The sequence below is a fragment of the Gallus gallus genome, chromosome 2 (assembly GCF_016699485.2).
Source record: "Gallus gallus isolate bGalGal1 chromosome 2, bGalGal1.mat.broiler.GRCg7b, whole genome shotgun sequence".
Lineage (NCBI taxonomy): Eukaryota > Metazoa > Chordata > Aves > Galliformes > Phasianidae > Gallus > Gallus gallus.
Window position 1 is genome coordinate 65,165,286 of NC_052533.1, and position 14,980 is coordinate 65,180,265.

At 40.1% G+C, this 14,980-nt stretch overlaps 1 protein-coding gene across 31 annotated transcripts in view; it reads right to left on the reverse strand.

Moving 5' to 3' along the window:
- FARS2 (phenylalanyl-tRNA synthetase 2, mitochondrial) overlaps positions 1 to 14,971 on the reverse strand; it is a 239,355-nt gene extending 224,384 nt beyond the window's left edge. For 9 of the 31 annotated variants that reach the window (XM_040696298.2, XM_040696289.2, XM_046938305.1 and 6 more), the window contains exons 1-2: positions 14,937 to 14,971; positions 7,541 to 7,620 (exon numbers count right to left, since the gene is read on the reverse strand). The gene's annotated coding sequence lies outside the window, so the exon portion shown is untranslated. Of the gene's footprint in view, positions 1 to 7,540; positions 7,621 to 8,515; positions 8,557 to 10,056 lie in introns of those variants that run through there. The other 22 variants (XM_046938308.1, XM_040696294.2, XM_040696290.2 and 19 more) reach the window with 7 other exon arrangements.
- Positions 14,972 to 14,980: the final 9 nt, after the last annotated feature.

Here is a 14,980-nt window from a genome sequence, read left to right on the forward strand (position 1 = left end):
GCTAACATTCCACTTCCTACTTTGTTATTTATACCTACTCTTCCTACTTACATTACTAATGCTTAAGAAGCCTGAGCTTCCATAAACTCTTAGACTGTAAATCATTCAGCCTCACAATACCATCGGCCAATATTTGCAAGGCAAACACAGAGCAGATCCACATGGAATCTCTGTGTTCAGTGTAAATACACACAGTCGGTTCCTACCACCCTTTCTTGCACTGTACAGTATCTTAACTTCATGAAGTGCTGCAGCTTAAAGCATAGGGACAGGTCACCTAATAAGGTGTGGTGTAACACAATATTATGATAGAATCTCGTTGATGAAAAAGGAAAACAATGTTTAAAATGCTTAGATTTGACACTTGGCCACTCTGAACTATGACTGAGCAATGCCTTAGCCTACAAATCTCATGCAAACCTGGCTTAATGCAAGCAGTTCCCCCCTAGTTGACTGGAAACTCACGTAGAATATAAAGGTTCCTCCCAAGATCAAGCCATGCCACTTATATTATTTAAACAAACAGAAGGCATTACTGGGGATGCTCTCAACGTGATCTGTTACGTATTATTATAAGATAATAATAATATAAACATTTGACATCAAAAATCCTTGGCATTTATGTCTACTCTTCTTACCAACTCTACTAATACTTCAGAAGCCTGCTAGCTTCCATGAATTCCTAAATTGTAACTCATTCGGATTCATAAAAGTACCTATTTTACTCTCTGGCAAATTCAGTCTACAGCAGTGAAACACCTTGCTTTGAAATGAACGTCCAGCCACCGTTAGGAAAACCAATTGTCAGTATTTCAACACTTGCCTTTATCATAGATACACAAATGTGTTTGTTTATATAATTACCATTGCAGTAGGTGAGGCACTAAAAAGCCAACGTACCAGCATTTCCCACACTTGCTGCTAATGAGATCATATGAATACAGGTTCAATCCAAGGATGATCAAAGCCAATGAAAAAAAAATGCCCATTTAATTCAACATTCTGTGGATCAGCTCCAGACAGCTAGCTGCTGCTCTGCCCTCTTCCTTCTTTATCAAAAGCACTCCTACAGCGTGACAGCAAAGAGGACTCCATGAGTCTACAGATTTTGTATCTTTTCTTGGATCTGAATTCTAAGTGAATTATTTGGCAGCTGCCTACATTATACACAAATAAAGAATCTTTTTTCCATAAAGCTGCTGTAGAGGATACTCCCAGTTCTGAAGGCAAATGGACTATTATTGCTACATGAATAGTTCCAACAGATTTCAACTGTTTCTTTCGCAGACAGTTTACCTTCATTATGAAGGTATTTGTGTAGCACATTGTTCACTGCTGCAGCAATATACTGTAGAATCTGAACACGGGAAGTGTCAATCCAATGTACTTGAAATATAGCACTAAATGTAAAAGGCTTCCTAAAATTAACACAGACATCCAAAGTCAAAGAATATGATATTTGTGATGTCAATGATATTCAGATCAAATAATTGTCCATTTTTAATTAGACGTCAAATGCAATGCCACAACTGCTAGACAACTTCTGCCAATTGAACACTGCACAGGAAGTCAAATAAAATATTCTTCTCTCTTCAAGAATCAATCCAACAGTCAGTTAAGTGAAAACTGAAGCGATTGGCTTCTGACAGGAGGACCAGTGTCTGCCTGAAATTTAATATTCCTTCGATATGGGGACAAACAATCTTAAATGAAAAATTATTCAGACAATTTCAATCAAACTTGCATATGCAAGGCCAACTAGTTGGCCACCTCATATCTTTCCTGCCTTAAGACAGACCTCAACTACTTCTGAATGGACAAGTCATCGTCTTTGATCAAATTCATTGTATCCTGGTTCAAAAGGCTTTGGAGGTGTAACCATAGAAGTTTGCTCTTAGCACCTCCTTCTACTCCATGTTAGAGACCCAACATGAAAAAAAAAAACAGTGAGAAGGGGATGGTGCAAGTACGGCCTTTATTACCAGACCTCAGAACTCCTTTGCTGCAGCTGCTCAGTAGTCCCAGACAGCCATGCTCTGTTCCTGTGGATTAACCCAGCAGCAACTCAGCACCACACAGCCATTTGCTCACATCGAAGTGTTATGGGGGGAAAGAACTGGAAGCTAAATAGAGTTTGTGTGTTGAATAAAAACCGATTGCCAAAACAGGAGAATGGAAGCAGAAATTCAATGATAACAACACACACTGCTGCAATGCAGTTAATTGCCACTAACCAGCCAATATGCAGCACCAACATGATGTCCATCAACAACGTGAGGTCCCACACCCACTGACGATGCTCAGCAACCCTCAAGCAGCAACCAGCCAACTGCCCCCAGCTTTATGTTCTTCCTGTGTAGGGTCCATGGTACAGAATACCCTTTGGCCTGACTGAAGCACCAGTCCCACCCCCAGGCTGCCCATGCCCCACACCATTATGGCAGGGCCGACTCCGCACCCATCACTCAGCAACAACCAAACAGCAGGGTGCTGTTAGCACTGCTTTGGCTGAAACCCATTACAGATTAAGATGAGTGAAAATGCTTCCTATAAGTTCACCCAGACATTAATACTGCTCTTGAAAAAACACTTGAGACCCTTTGTTCTGCTTTAAAACATTGCTGCTGGCTGTCAAAAGCCCATTACCTCTGAAACACGTAAAGGGGTCCTACGACTTGTACTGAGAAGTAAATCCCACTTACTCTGACACTTTCTTTACATAATGCAAAAGCCTTTACTGTTTTGGCATAATTCCCCATTTCTGAAGCCCTTTTCTGTTGATTGAGTGAATCAGAAAATAACGATAGGATTTGTTTATTTCTCCATTTAAGTGCAAGTGATATAGGCTGTTGTGTTCTGCTTCTGCAGAAGACCCCTTTATTTCACAAGAACAATTTAATCCAAAGTCTCAGGCTGGAAGTGCTGATAGGTACTAAAATTACAGAATCTGTTCAGAAACACTGTACCATGATTTACATCCCATCTCAAATCAGACGGGCTGTAGATATTAATAAGACAGGAAAAAAAGCCAAATATGAAAAAAGCAAGTAGCCTATAGAGTGCTATACAGAAAGGTGGGGGAGTAGGGGGAAGCAACTTACCACATAGATATCCAAATGCTAGTCACTCCTTCCAACCCAAACCACCTCTACAAAAAACTGTCCATACATAAACAGCAGGATTCACAAAGAAGACAAAGGGCTCCGTCAGCAAGTCTCACACAGCCACAGTATTTGTCTCAGGACAACTGGTCTTACAGAAATACAGATTTCAGAGGGGAAAATAAAAAACACATCAGACTGCAGTGCTGAGCATTCTGTTTTATTCCTTTATCCTGTTCTTCCTAGCAAATGTATTTACTCAATATATTATTTTAACTGCTCTGCTGTTATTTCCTTGATCCCAGCAATAAAATACATGTGGATGGACAATTATTTCTTCAAAATCCCACATGAATTTATCACGTCTCTGTGCTGCCTCATCATTCTTCCAACACGTTGCTGGTTTGCAATATGAAAGACTTATACCACTCCTTTAAAAAACAAGTGTATTCAAGAAGACTCACATGAATTAACTGCCCAGCCAACCTTCATTAACAAGCTTTGAAATTTTACTTTGTCTATTCTACATTACAAATGCACAGGCATTACCAAAAGACAGAAAACGTGATTTGAAAATACCGTGCTTATGCTGTGAAATACTTTCTGTATCTGCAGCTAAAGAAACTTTAAACTGCGTTTAAAGCCTAAGGGTAAAAAGTGTAGTCTTCCTTAAAATTACTTTAACTGCAACAAGTGATACTGAGTTATAGGTAGTGATGCTAAGAAATATTCATTAGAAATTTTAAAATAAAACTCTTCAATTTAAAATTCTGCCTACTCAAATATATATCGGTCAAGTTTTAAAATGGATTTGCTTAACCCCGTTCTTATTTCCTGATACAATTCTGCTCCGGTTCTGTTAAAGTTTACAGCTAGGATTGATTTAGTCAATTACACTTCATAGTTATTTAGGCCTACCTACCTTCTAATACTACAATTGATCATGTTAGAACTCTACTGATTTTACAGTGCTCAAAAGGTGTTATCTCCTGTAACTTGTTAAAGGACAACTAAGTATTCTGTGGCAAGCAAAACAAGGAGAATGTCAATTTGAACACCGATTTAAATTAAAGAATCACAGAGTTGTAGGGGTTGGAAGGGATCTATAGAGATCATTGAGTCCACCTCCCCACTAAAGCAGGATCCCTACAGTAGGTCACACAGGTAGGCATTTTGAATATCTCCAGAGAAGGGGATTCCACCTGTCTGGTCAGCCTGTTCCAGTGCTCCATCACTCTGACAGAAGTTCTTCTCTGTGTTAGCATGGAACTTCCTGTGTTCTAGTTTCCTACTCATTGCCTCTTGTTCTACTGCTGTTAGCCATTAACAAGAGCCCACCCCCATTGACTTGACATCTCACACTTCAGATTCTTATAAACAGTTATAAGAACCCCTCCCAGTCCTCTCCTCTCCAGGCTGAAGAGTTCCAGGTCTCTCATTCAGTCTTTCCTCATAAGGAAGTTGCTCCAAGCCCCCTCATAATCCAGGACCTGCAGTCCTCCAGCTGGACTCCCTCTAGGAGATCCCTGTCCTTCTTAAGCTGAGAAATCCAGAACTGGGCACAGTACTCCACATGTGGAGTCAACAGGGCAGAGATGAGGAGGAGGATCACACCTCCCTCAATGTGCCAACCATGCTCTTTTTAACGCACCCCAGGATACTATTGGCCTTCTTGGCCACAAGGGCACATGGCTGGCTCATGATCAACCTGTTGTCCACCAGGACACCCAGGTCCTTCTCTGCAGGGCTCCTTTCCAGTAGGTCAGCCCCTAACCTGTACTGATGCATGCAGTTATTCCTATCCAGGTGAAAGACTATACACTTGCTCACGTCTCCATCCACCCCTGCTACCAGAGGATAAAATGAAGTGTGACAGTTTTACAGTAGAAAGAACATGACTAGCATTAGTAACTTCTTTATGGCTAAGCTAGAAAAGAGAATATATTGGGCCTATGGCATGCAGTACTCTAGCACGATGGGCACTCAAGCAGCTTTGTGCTTTATTATCTTTAATGTTATCAGGTAACAAATGCTATAAGTGTATAAACATTAGCAAGCCTTAAGCCAGATAAAGCGTGGTACAGACAATAAAAAAAAAAAACCCTCTGCCTGAAAGGTCTCAAGAAAGCCATATATTTTGATTATGTCAGAGAGCCCTTCTGTGACATCAGATAGTTTAAAATTAACAGCCTTTAAAGCAGTGAAAAGTAAACACAGAGCTCAGTATACGTATCTCGAACTACAGTACATGGAAGTATTCACCACTCTACTCTACAGAAAACAGAAACAGGTAACATAATACCCCTCATCCCACATTATTGACCCAAGATATATGCACTGAATGGATGGACAGAGCTACACAAGTTGGGGAGAAATAGAAAACATGAAAGAATCAAATATTTACTAGTAATGAAGAGCAAGGTGTTATTTTAGGTCATAGACACATATGACAAAAGAATCCTAAGTTAATGCCACCATCTGTTACATACTAAGAGAATTAAAATTAAAATATAATCATAGTCTCTTAATTTTTCTTTAAAACCAATTGCAATTAGTATGCTAAAAGATCAAGTTTCACACAGATCTACTGGGCTCTATCATGGGTCTGAAAGGAGAATCAGTAGACACTGCAGTCAAATGAACTCTTAAAGCAGGTGACAATATAGGAGTTGTTAAAACATGCAAGGTCTTTTAACCAGTGTGGGTTTTTTTAAATTATTTTATTTTAAAACAACACAGAGTCTAACATAAAAACAGAATATTTTTTTTCCCCCACATGCTTAGTTCAAGTCTTCATGCATCCAGTAGAATTTCTGTTTGTAGAATGAACATTAAACTAAAACCTACCACAAGAAAACAGTGGAAAAAAACCAGCATTAACAGAGTAAGATGCATTGCAGGGTAAGAGAATAAAAAACAACCTGTGCAGGGAGGGATAGAAAAGAAAATGCTATCCAATAAAAGACTAAGCAATTATGATACGTAAAACATAAGCCGCAGTAATCTATTATAAACCCCCCACTCAGTCACTTATTTTATCACTCAGCATCTCTCTGTTTAGAACTTTCTTCCACCAAACTTGACCAAGCTGGGATGCCAACATAAAAACAACTGACTTTTCAAATTTCAATGAACCTATGTAGACAGCTGATATTTAATTACCTCCTGAACTTCTAATGATTTTATATACATGTGTCCATTTTAGAACATAACGGATGGGGCAATGCAGTATATAGTTTTTCCACCTTGAAATCAATCAGTATAGTAAAATCAAAGTTGAAACCAATGTCAAAAAATAAAAAGTACATTTAAAGCTAAAAAAAAAAAACTGAGAATACAGTGCATAGATATTGTCAAACCAATTTTTAAATCATACACTTTAAAAAAAATTACAGCTGAAACTCTGCAAGAACACTGATAAATTGTTGTTTCTGTTCTCCCCCCGCTCCCCCACACACACTTTAAATTGAACATATATATACTTTATCGGAATTTGTTTTCAAAAAAAGGCAGAAGTTCAATAAGTATACAAATAATCTGCATAAAAGTAAAGAAAAATAAACAAAGGATGTGTAGTGCCAGGAAAGAAAAAACAAACAAAAAAAGTCAAGCAGATCCCAGGTCATGAAGCATACTCAAAAAAGCTATCACAGAACATCTACAACAAGCAGACATTTAAATTCAGGATTCCAGACAGATGAATGTTCCACAAGTCTTGCCAAAACATCATTTCAAATTACTGATTTTCCCATCAACTCTCCTTCCCCCCTCTGCAGAATTTTACCTTCCCTTATAGGGAAAGTAGCTCTATTTCACTGGTCAGCATCTCTACCGAAAAGCATCTTCAATTTTAACTAAAACAAAAGTGTGTTTGAGTCTCTTCATAACACATTCTCTTTAGCCTATTCTGTGTCTGAGACAGAAACATAACATTGGAAAGTTAATGGTGAGGTTTGTAAGTCTGCAATTATTACCCCTCACCAGGGCATCCTGCACTGGAATCTGACTTGAATCAGCTATGAATGGCTTGCAAAATAAGGATAACATAATTCTGCCACCTGTTCTCACACCAAACAGCAACTTGTTGCTTACACAGATGCATAGCTTCCAAAGGAACCATATTCAGAGAAAAAGACGCACTCTAATACAAAGGTGATACAATTTATCCTTTAGAATATTATTATCACCTGTCTTTGTACCTTGAGTCTCAGTGCTTTCTTTCTCTTGGAATTGGAAGCAAGGAAACCCACTAAATCTACGTGGAAAGTAAAGTCATACAGCAAGGTCTTTAACAGTTGTTGACTGTAAAGATGAGTAAATATTTTTTATTGTTACTATTTAAAATGGGCAGGACTGAAAACTTGTTATTGCCTAAAGATTCCAGCAATGTGAGTGTCAAGGACAGATTCAGAACAATAAATGCATTTGTAACTACTTACCAGCAACTAGAGATATTTTCCCAGCCCCACTTCATTTGCTTGTTAGCTTTGGTGCGCTGTACCTTCTCTTTGGGGACAAGCTGAAAGGCAAATTTTGGCACAGTCAGTCCAAGTATGAAAACCAGAATAAAAGAAGTGTGAAGACACATAGAAATCACTGACAATTGTTCATAAATATCTCATGCTTCTGATGTATTTATAGGACGTGTCCTTAGTTATTATGGTCAGAGCTCCAGGGACAAAAACGGATACTGACAAAAGATGAAAGACCAAAGATGTCACAATGAGACAAAATTAAGGCACACTTTAATCTCCACTATCACTCCAGCATGTTAATGCAGGTATATAGTTTTCCTCATTTAAATGAAAACATGCCTCATAGTTCCCTTCCCAGTCTAGAAATACACAAGATTTGTTTCTTTTTCATATTTAAGCTTGTTTTATTTCTGGATCAAAATTCCAAGCTAACAGTGCTAGAAGTCACATGGGCACATAACAATATATAAAACAGAAACGCATCGCATACAGAAAACTACACCTCGCCTCATCTCCCTGATGAGAGAAAACTGCCAGAAAACTAAACAACCCGCTTACAACCCACTTAGTCCTTACTGCCTTACTGAGTAAAGGATTAAATACGGTAAACCACTGTTTTGTTTAAGCCTTCTTTTGTAAAAATTCAAGATATCAGCATCTTCCACATTTCACATTTGCAGTGCATTTCTTCTTCAAAAGCAACCTTTTGAAAAACTATACAAGATTCTTAGCTTTTATTTTACCTCAGACAGCAAATATTCTTACATCAGCTCAACTCTAACTGATAGTAAGAAGACACTTCTAGCCTTTCCGATATTTGTAACAAGATGGAAAGTGCAGTAATGACAGCAGAGCAGCAAGGTCCCAGGCTGCAGGAAGTGAGGACCGGATCAAATGCCAAAGGCACAGACACAGAAATAAAGGAAAGAAGCTGCTTACCTTCAAAAGGCCACAGGTAGGCAGAGATCTCCAGCTGAGATGCTCTCACCTCCACTGCCAACCCTTAAATGAGGTCTGGGAAGGGGTGCATCCTGGCTCCACCCCTCCTGGTCACTCAGGTGCATTACTTGCATCTGAGCTCCCCTGGGTTGGCTCTGCCATCCTACAAGGTGCTCAATCACTGATTCAAACCATGACTCAGCATTTCCACTACAATATTTTGCTTTAGGAACAGCTTCCAGAAAATTGTCACTAAACAGGTATTCATAAGAAAAGACTTATTCAGAGAGGACTTAAACAATAGCCCAAGGCTTGAGTGAAGCCGGCCCTCTACTGCATGCAAGAGGGCCTAAGCCCACAACACAAGGAGAACAAGGGATGAACAGGGATGCACGCAAGCTGCAGGTTGCCTTTGACTTCCAACACCTGGAACACAGGACTGGGTAACCAGAAAGAAACACGTAAGATTGTGCCATGCACGCATGAATCCCCAAATGGAGAACTGCAGATGGATAGCATGACCTTCGCCTTTACCACCACAGTGGTAGAGCTAAGTACATAAACATTCATACACCAGAAATAAAGTCAAAAGAACAAATCTTGCACTAGCAAGACATCTTAGATGAGATCATAATCAACAAAAAAGGTTGACAGCGCTGTTTGTAACCAACTTGTCAACAAAACCATGAGTCAAAAAGAAGATACATAGATTGCTACAAAGAGATTAGCAGTTACTTTTGAAGTATTAATCTTGTTTTCCAGCTAGGTTTGCTATAATTTTCAGTGTCCAGTTAAAAAAAAAAAATTGAAAATAACTAAATAAGTTTGCCTGTCTGAACAACAGCTCTGGAGAATCATAGAATCATAGAATGGTTTGGGTTGGAAGAGATCTTTAAGATCATTTAGTTCCAACCTCCTGCTGTAGGCAGGAACACCTCCCTCTAGACCAGGTTGCTCAAAGCCCCATCCAGCCTGGCCTGGAATGCTTCCAGGGAGGAGGCATCCACCTCTCTGGGCAACCTGTTCCAGTATCTCACCACGCTCACAGTAAAGAATCTAAATCTACCCTCTTCCAGTTTAAAGCCATTCTCCTTCATCCTTCACTGCATGCCTTTATAAAAAGTCCCTCCCCCACTTTTACTGTAGGCTCCCTTTGGGTACTGGAAGGCCACTATGAGGTCTCCTCGGAGCCTTCTCTTCTCCAGGCTGAATAGCCTCAGCTTTCTCAGCCTGTCCTTGTAGGGGAGGTGTTTCAGCCCTCTGATTATCTTCGTGGATCTCCTCTGGACCTGCTCCAATATCTTGATGTCCTTCTTGTGTTGGGGGTCCCAAAACTGAATGCAGTACTCCAGGTGGGGACTCTGCTTGATGCAACCCTGGATACAGTTGGCTGGCTGGGCTATAAGTGCAATATGATGCCACTGTACGCCATGAGGAGGGAAAGGAATTACACAAAGCGACTCTAAGGGACATAACTGAAATAGCAGGATGAACCTGGGTAAGAAGGTGGCTTAGGCTAAGCAGGAGAGAGCATAACTTACCAGCAAGACATGATCTAGAGTATTTTTCATACAGAGTGGGAAGTTATTTAAGACAAGATGGGATAAAACACTGGAAAGCATGGCAGAGAAAGCTCTTCAAAATTGATGAGGTCACAGACAAGAACACGTCATAAATCCTGCCCTTCACTCTTCCCATGATTGGGCTTCTTGGTATGATTTCACCATATCAGATGACCACAGAGTGGTTATATGTTAATTCCTCATTGAGTTGGTTGGAAAAGTACCTTGAATTTCATCAGCATTCAGGTTAGAAGTGTCATTCATATTTGGTAGAACTATTACACACTGAATTATCTGAGTATTATTAGAAATTTTAATCGCCTATTACTTATTACTTTGGCCTAGTGCTGTAACACAAAATTATCCTTCTAATTCTAGACGCTTAAAACATTTTTCATGCATAACTGCCAAAATATTTTACAGGCATGTCCACTATAAGCATTCTTTAAAATCAATATGGAATATATCAATATAGCACATTGATCCAGACGTTGTCCCATGACTGCTGAACTATCTAGCTGCTTAACACGATATATAATTAATAAGCAAATACGATGCCCATGAAATCCTCAGGAGTTGTACATGGCCATAGGAAATTGAAAAAATAAAGTTGAGTCCTACAGAAAATAAAAAAAAATGCAGTGTTTCTTCCAGTTCTACACCTGCAACACTAGAGATCACAAACCAGCAAAGTTTTAGGAGCAGTGATAGAAACAGGAATTCCTTACAAGGCCAACTATTACAACAGAAGACCAACAGCAAGTTTTGGTTTGTTTGTTTTAATTATTATTACTGTTCTTACAGTCTTCAAACATCTTGCTTGTCAGTTCAGAAAGGAATGGAGTAATGCACAAGAAGTGACAAAGAGTTTTCTACTGCTGCTTCTTCCTTCTGAATGCTTATTTTGAGTTTTCTAAGATGTGCAAATAATTCAGGAGCACAGATGAATTTGAAACACAAATGTTTCTTCTCCTGATTAAAAACTACCTTTTCTATCTCATCCAAAAAGGCAATCAAATAAATATTTTAAAAGTTAAAAAAAAAAAAAAAGAACTGTAAGAAGCAGAGTTATTTAATGCCTTCTTTAAATACTGCCTAAATTTTGCTCACTACAGGGAATGGCTGAATCATATAATTCATTACAACTCTGACAATCAAAGATTTCCCTTGATTTATAGCCCTTATTATAAAGGATCTAAAATAACCCAGAATGGATCTCATTATGCATGACGCTGTCCATCAGCAACTAACAGCTGCAAAGAAGAGAAAGAAAGAGCATAGCAGCAGGGAAAAGCGAGAAAGTTTTCATAAACTGGAAAGTAATAATTAAGAGATGATAATATCACAGCTATCAATTATCATTCTGACCCCAAAAGGAAAATAATCAACATGAGCAGCAGCACAGCAAGAAAGCACACATTCTCTTTAAGTGTTGAGCGCCATGTCATAAAGCTGAAATAGTGCACCATAAGGAACAATTGGGCAACGTACAACAAAACATCCAACATGTACTGGAGAATACAACAGCTGTTTCCTTTCACAGCAGTTCAATATCTCTTCAGGTACGTCACCCAAATTCCTTTTTCTTTTTTTTTTTTCCCCCCTCCTTTTGAGCAGCTACGTATTCAAAATATTAGTAACTATTCCAGATACTCATATTACTTTATCATTCTCAAACAGCTCATTTATCATGAGATGCAAAAAAGGAAAGGCACAGCCATCTTCCTCTGCCAGACCACATGCCAAAAGCAAGGGCTTTTAGACACATTTACACTGGTCAACCCCCTTCAATTATATGTACCTCTGCAATTAAGAACATCTCTCTACTCCCACCATCATAAAAAGTAATAAAATAGGACTGAGTTTTAAACCAGAGTTGTTCTGAAAAGTAAAATAAGTTTTAAAAAAATCATTAAAAAAAAAAAATAAAGGAAGAAAAACATCCACCCACATCTTGTGTCTTGACTGGTTCTGGTTTGGCATCTAGACTAAACTCGGGGTGAACAAACAGGTTAAAGAAGTCATCTCTGCTTCCCAAAACACAGGCTCCGGTGTCACAGGACATAACAGAGGTCATACAAACCATTTGGGCTGTGTCTGTGCTTGAAATACTCTATAGGCCTGCAGTGATGCACCTGAACAGAAGGCCAGCAGAAACATCCAACCCACCCTACTCAAAATTACAAACGTTAGTCACAGCAGAGGTAATTCCCACTTACTGCAGATCAGCAGAGACCATAATCGATGGCTTCAGAAAAGCTTCCAAGAAAAAGCATTAATAAAATATTTAAGAAAATAATATTTTTTTCCCAGCTAACAGTACCAATTTGACTGCGTAGAGATAAGTCTCTGCTTAACAATGGTTCTTCCCTTCTGAAGTCAAATAAAGGTTAAGACCAGAAGAGAAGACAAGAGAAGACTTTTTTTTTTTTTTGCTTTGGTGTGTTTCCTTTGCATTTGATAGTACACATGCCTATTGCTTATTTTAAACATAGTAAGTTCTGATACTTCTTTAAGAAAAAAAAAAAACATGGTTATAAAATAAATAAACAAACAAACAACCTCAATCACTCTCAAGGAGATTCAGAAACAGGATTAACATCTGAAGCCATTTCGAAATCATCTATAATTACCTTACAAATATTAAACCAAACGCCCTTGTAACCAAAATTTACCTAATGCCTTTTGCTTTCTTCCTAATTACCCCCCCATCTTCATAGCTGATGACTGTAATATCAACATTCTACTTATTGAAAATAATAAAGCTTATTCTTAGATAGAGCCACTGACACACTCACCTACAGAAATCCTTCACATAATTTTGCTGAACTCTCAAAGCTAGCTTTTGTTCTCTAATTGACATCTTTTAAGCTGCCTGAAGCCCATGACCAAAACAAAGGACGGGGTTGCTGCTGCTGTGTTCAGGGAAGTTGATAAATCTGTGGATTAAAGCTGTTCTGCTTTAACATATATTAAGCACCCCAACTGCTGAAAACTACAAGGATGGGGGAGAAATGGCAGTTCATGTAGACTCCGCTCTTGGTATGGCAGCCTGGGCTAGCAACATAGGTTGGGCTACAAGGATTCACTCCTCCAGGCAGAGTTGTTTAGATTCTTTAAACACAGAGTCTTTTGAACCATATATACAAAAAACAAAAATAAAAAATAAAAATAAAAAATAAAAACAAAGCATTTCCTCTACCATTTCTAGTTTGGGTTTTGATAAAAACAACACCCAAGAAATCCGGAATGTGTGGAAAATGTCAGAAAATGTCAGTAGGCTTCCAGAAGCCTACAAGGGCTGCTCTAATATAAAGACCATATGAGCATTCACTTGAGACACGCCACTGATATTATTTATACTAGGAACTACTTCAGTTTTATGCAATAATTCCATCAGATGTAAAACTGGCATAAAAAACAATACCCAAGCATACATATATGAGTTTAATTAGCAGCAATTGAAATACTTCTGCCAGAGACACACGTAGAATAAATACAAACATATCCTATTTACAAAATGTGCTGTGAAGCAAGAAAGAATATAAAGAATTCATATTATAACATTATCAACGCAGGTGGGGCAACATACATGTAAGTTACAAGGCCAAATTTATTCTGTAATGGCAAAACTTTCAGCAGAAGGGGATGCTATGTGCTTCCAGCAGGAACAGTACTGGGATGCCTCAGGCATAAACGACATAAGAGGTGATTAAGTAGAATTTGAGACTCAGCCTTGCTGCAGAGAATAAAATCCAAATAAACAGGCAGAGCCTATTTAAAACTGTTCAGGTAACTGTTGTTCTCTGGACTGAGTAATACCAAGGCAGTGTGTATACAGGCTGCTGCCTGGGTACTGCCCTCTCCAAGGCCTGTTCTGGCACATGTGGGCCTGTGCATTAAATTCACCAATAGCACTGCTATGGCCATTTCTCACAGCTGTAGAGAAAGTTGGAAAAATGATATCGGGGGTTTCCTCTTGCCAATAAAAGTGCTGAGGCAGGAAAAACTTGTTAATCTCCCTCAGAAGTTCTCACTGCTCAATTCAAACAACGTCTGAGCTACAGCTGTGCAAAACAAGGATGGCTTTAGCAACAGAATTCAACTCCAAATGGGGCGCTGAAGGAGGAACGATTCACACAGCGCAGAATAGCAGAAGGGCTGAGGCTGGCAGGGCCCTGTGGTCCATCTGACCCAACCCCAGCTGCAGCAGGGTGCCCAGAGCAAGGGACTCAAGCTCCTATCCAGGCAGCTTCCTTAAGATGTCCAAGGAGGAGATCCCACAGCCCCTGGGCAGCCTGTGCCAGTGCTCGTTTCCACACAGCACAGAAGTGCTGCCTGGTGCTCAGGGTGAGCCTCAGCCTGTGCCCATGGCCTCCCACTCTGGCACCGGGCAGAGCCCATGGTGCATCAGGCTCAGGCACATCTCTATGACTGAAAATGTGCCGCCAAGCTGCTTAGAAATCACAGAGCAACAAGCAAACGTTATTCACCTGCTGCTTACTTCCAGGCCTGACCCCGACCCCGACCCCAACCTTACACTGTCCAACTTCGCACGCCGTTCCTCCCCCGCTCCCCCCGCATTATTTACAGTCCACGCCTGCTTCCTCCACGCACCTTTAAGAAGGCCGCAGACGCGCGCACAATGCAACAGATGCACGTATAACCGAGATCCACGCTGCACTCACCGACCCACAGACACCCGCACAAAAACACCCCACTGCCCAGCTCCGGGACGCCTCGGCCGGGCCTAGGCCGCCGGCATTTTCCACGCCCCGCCCGGCGGCACCCAGCAGCACGGGACGGCCCCCGGGCCCAGGCTCAACACCCGCCTTCTCGCGGGCCGGGCCGCCACTCACCGCGTCGCGTCGCCGGGTGCCGCGCAGAGAGGGCCGGGTTCGGG